Here is a 5,332-nt window from a genome sequence, read left to right as displayed (position 1 = left end):
ACGACAACCGCGGTCTAGAGCTACCTCTTAATAGCCAAGAGCAGGGACATGCTTGTGAAGGTGTCGCAAGCTTACCTGCTGCAAGTTCACAAGAAGTCAGCAATAAAGATGAGGAAACTCGCGTTAGAAATATAGTGTCCGCAGTTATCTCGGCCAGACAGGCCACGATTTTTGATGACCTTGAGAACCGCGTTTCACAAATAATCGAGCAAAGGCTCGAGACCACTCTTGCGAATGTATTGAGCAGGTTAAACTTAAACACGGGAAATTTGAATGCGCAGGCAGTTCCACCCGTAGGTAACGTTAGCCCAGTTGAGAACATTAGCCGTGGCAATCCTCAACCTAATAATTCGACTCCATTCTGGCCTAGGGATATCCCGCACTTACCAAACAATTCTAACCAAAACTTTTATCGTGCAGTTGACAAGTTGCGCTTCGGCGATATGTCCAGCTTTCCAAATTCTGGTAGAATAGCACAACTAATTTCTAGTTGGGGCGTTACGTTCGATGGATCTACTCGCATCTCAGTTGATAGCTTCATTTATCGTATTGAGTGCCAAGTGATAGATACCCTTGGGGGGAGTTTCAACCTCCTCTGTGAGCATGTGCAGAGCCTCTTTACGAACGACGCCAAAGATTGGTATTGGCGATACCGCCGCTCGGTAGAACGTGTCACGCGGCCTTCACTGTGCCAAGCCCTAAGAACAAATTTTCAGCTACATAAAAGTGACTTCGAACTTAAAGAGCAAATCAGAAGTCGGAAGCAGGGAACAAGTGAGAGTTTTGACGAATTTCGTAATGCTGTATTAAAGCTTGCAGAGCCCTTGCAGACGCCTTTGACTGAGACAAAGTTAGTAGAAATTCTGCAGCATAATTTGCGCTCTCGCGTTCGACAGCAATTACTGTATGTGCCCATTAACTCGCTCGCAGAATTGCGTAGACTCTGCTTGAAAGGTGAAAGCCTTGCAAGTGAAATCGGTAAGGGCAGCAGTATGCTCCCGTCAACAAATTACCAAGAGTAACCGCGACGCTATGCTAACGAACTGCAACATGAAAATGACGTACCCAATGACTTAGAATGTGGAGTAGACGAAGTCACAGAGAGACCAGTTAATAAAAATTATTGTGCTGGAATTGTAGAGGCGAAGGTCATAGATACCTAGACTGTCTAAAAGACCGAACCGTGTTCTGTTATGGTTGCGGCACGCCGGTTGTGTACCGACCGAAGAAGATATTACGCGAGCATAAAACAACTGTCTGTACCGCAGACGGGAAAAATCAAATTGTTTTTGGAATTATAGATCTGAGTGTCAAGTTTGAAGGTAAAAATGAAACCATTACATTTTTCGTTATTCCCAGTATGTCTCAAACGATTATCCTGGGAGTAGATTTTTGGATCGAATTCCAAATTGCACCCCACATTATATCCGAAGTAACCCTTGAGGGGAAACGTGATGAGAACGCTCTCCTCCTAAGTTTTGAACAACAGGAACAGTTGATAAGGGTCAGAAATAGGTTCCCAAATTGTGAGAAAGAAGGCTTGGGGAAAACGTCTCTTTTGGAGCACGTAATTGAAATCCAGCCTAATGTCCGTCCGATAAAACAAAGATACTTTCCCATATCCCCCGCAATAGAAAAATTAGTTCGCGCAGAAATTGACGAAATGTTGACGTTAGGTGTAATCGAAGAGTCTCCTAATAGTCCATGGTCCAGTCCGGTCGTGCTAGTGAAAAAGCCAAATAAAGTCCGTCTGTGTTTAGATTCTAGGAAAATAAATAGCGTTACCGTTAAGGACGCATATCCCCTTCCACATATTGATGGTATATTAAGTAGAATACCAAAGGTTAAATACATAAGTTCACTAGATCCGCGTCGAGCCTTTCGGCAAATTCCCCTGTCCGAGAACTCTAGAGATTACACTTGTTTTACAGTCCCTAATCGTCCGTTGTACCGTTATTGCGTAATGCCTTTCGGCTTATGCAACGCCCCTCAATCTCTTTGCCGCTTGATGGGTCGCGTCATTCCACCCAAATCGAAAAATCAAGTTTTCGTCTATTTAGACGACCTTCTTATACTGTCAGAAGATTTTGACAGTCATATGTCCGTCCTCTCTGAAGTCGCTCTTCACTTAAGAAAAGCTGGGTTCACGATAAACCTGGAAAAGGAAAAGTTTCGGTTGGAATGAAGATGCCCAAAAATCTTTTGAAACTTTGAAAGAAATGCTTTGTTCAGCTCCTGTTTTAGCGAGTCCTAACTATGAAAAACCGTTCATACTCCAATGCGATGCTTCTAAACTTGGTGTTGGTGCGGTATTGGCACAGAAAAACGAAGATGGCGTCGAAGTACCGATAGCATACTTTCGCAAAAACTCAACAGGGCTCAAAGTAACTACAGTGTTACTGAGTTGGAGTGCCTTGCGGCTGTTCTTAGCTTAAAGAAGTTCCGGGCCTATGTTGATTTTACGATTGTGACCGACCATGCCAGTCTCCAATGGCTTATGCGTCAGACCGACCTTTCCACCAGACTAGCCCGATGGTCCTTAAAATTGCAAGCGTATCGCTTTAATATAGAGCTTCGAAAAGGTTCGCGAAACGTAGTACCTGATAGCTTATCCCGTCAAAACTTTGATGAGGTCAACGAGTTAGAGGCCCGTCCGCTAGTCGATTTAGAATCGTCAGAATTTCAGTCCGATGAGTATAAAAAGCTGATAAGCCATATCCGAAATAATCAAACTCGCTTACCTGATATTCAAATAGTAGATGATCGTGTGTATAAAAGAACAGAGCACCCTGACGGAAACCCTGAGCGNGATCAATTCAAAAACAATTCCTACTTTTTGCTTTACGAAATTTCCGTGGGGATTCTCAATATAGCCTTCCACCTTACACGAGCCGATTAAAACTTATTAATCTTCCTACACTTTNCCCTGAGCGGGAAATGTATAATTGGAAACTATGGGTTCCGAAAACCCTGGTTCGAAAAGTCATTGAAAATGCTCACTGTCCACCAACGAAATGTCATGGCGGAATCGCAAAAACACTAGAGCGTTTACGAGCAAACTTTTACTGGCCTAATATGACGGTCGACGTCAAAAACTATATTGGCCTATGCGATATTTGTCGAAGCAGCAAAGCGCCAAACATAACACTGCGTCCGCCTATGTCCGCGCAATACACAGTACTGCGCCCATTTCAGAAGTTGTATATCGATTTATTAGGACCGTATCCTAGATCTAGGAAAGGCAATACAAGTATTTTGATANACTAACAGGCTCAATTTCAAGTCCGCTTCTTCTGGGCGAAGTTTGCCTTAATGTTCCCTCCCGGGTATCAAGACACTTCTGTCCCCTATTTCTGAAAGCTTGTAAAACTAATTTTGAATTGCACGACCCACTCCGTTGCTTATGCCAGGATTTTAACTCTCATTCCAGCAAGTTTGATATATCCGATCCGCTTTTCAGTCCTCTGTCCTCTCTCAATAAATGAATCATTAAAATAAAGACATAAAATCGGCTGATGAATTTAGTTCTGTAGCTGAACAGTTTTAGATCTCGACACTTAACAGACTCCTGCCTCGGCGCAAAAATTGAAAAGACTGGTTCCGTACGTCATGCGGACTGCGCCCCTCGTGCGGATGGGCGGGAATGGAGGGTAAAACCCGTTGGGATTATTATTGTTATTATTATTTACATTTGCCAGTAGTGTAAACTTTGAGAGAAAAGTTCATTTGGCACGCAGGTCTTCGTCACTTAATTTAATCCATATCTTCTGTAACCATAGGCTAATTTTCTTCATTTTTAGTCAGTTTTTTAGAAGAGTCATTCCCACGACAGCCGGTTCTACGTACCGGAATGACTCGGGCGAATCGGACCGCCTCCACGGCAAACCACCACCCGCCTATGCAGCACACAACCAACACACCCACACCCCAAAACAACACAACAATAGATACACACACAAACACAATAGCACCCACACACCGCCGCCGGCAACTCTTAGTCCCTCCGACAATCTGCTCGGTTTGTCAGTCCAGAATATACAGTAACCTGACATCAGTCAAGTGCAACTCCTGCCTTAGCTGGTGCCACTTTAGGGCATGCTCAGGACTTCGCAACACGCGTGATTGGACGAGTGACTATGTGGGCCCCTGCTGTGCTGCCCAGTCGCATACCTCCCCCGCGACGCCGCCAACCACCACCACAAGACAGCACCCCTTTTGCAGCACATACAGCAGGGAGCCGGCAGGCAACACAACTCCTTAACACCACACATAAAAATCGGTCTCCCAAGGCACACAAAGGTGCTACAATTTAACTGTAACGGACTCCAGAGCAAGATCAAGGAAATAACTGTCTTTATGGGAAGGCATGGAATATTAATAGCTGCGGCCCAAGAGACGAAGTTGCACGGATTTTCAACCTTGTTGAATTGCGCCGGATACAACGTGCACCGGCGAGATCGCGAGCGAGACAATGGTAGAGGTTTAGCGTTCATAACGCACCACACCGTGCAGTATCGTCTTATTGAAGCAGATATCGACCGCAGGGATACCATCCTGGAATGTCAGGGTATTGCTATCCGGTCTGGCGATGTGGAGCTCGAAATATTTAACGTATACATACCCCCTGTCACCAGCTGCCCGGCAGGATATCATCCTGAAATAGGCGCGCTACTCAGAGGTGAAAACCGAATGGTAGTTGGTGACTTTAACGCGCACCACGATCTTTGGCACTCAAGCCTGTCAAATGATCTTAGGGGAATACATCTGGCTGAGCAGATAGACGATTCGACATTCTGCACAATGAACGACGACGCACCCACCAGGATTATGGGCAGCTGCTGCAGCTCGCCAGATCTAACAATTGTCAGCGCTGGTCTGATAAACAGCGTATCATGGCGACCTATGCTGACCCTAGCATCAGACCATCTGCCCATAGTCATCCCGATTGATAAACCCGCCGACTTTGCTTCCGCGGATCACCGGACCTATGCCAACTTTTCCAAAGCTGACTGGAAAGGCTTCGCGGATGATTACTGAAAGCGCCTTCACTGCACCAACCGACGTCCACATAGGTGTCACTGCTGCTGCAGCTCGCTTCATCCCAGCAGGTTGTATTAAGGATCCACGTCCGAACTTTCTTGCTGAAGCGCCTGTTCTAGCCGATGAGCGTGACAACCTTCGTCAGGCCGATCGCGGAAATCCCCATGTCAGGGATCTCAATTCGGAGATTCGGCAACTTGTGAACGTACATCCCACTACTGTTTAATTATTACATCTCCAAGCTTCCTCCACCGCCAGGGAGTATCAATATTGTCTTTTATGCTGACGATTG

Source organism: Rhagoletis zephyria, unplaced genomic scaffold, assembly GCF_001687245.7.
Source record: "Rhagoletis zephyria isolate East Lansing unplaced genomic scaffold, Rhagoletis_zephyria_1.1 Rzeph_scaffold_01394, whole genome shotgun sequence".
NCBI classification, from domain to species: Eukaryota; Metazoa; Arthropoda; class Insecta; order Diptera; family Tephritidae; genus Rhagoletis; species Rhagoletis zephyria.
The sequence above is the reverse complement of the archived record's forward strand: the minus strand, read 5'-3'. Positions refer to the sequence as shown.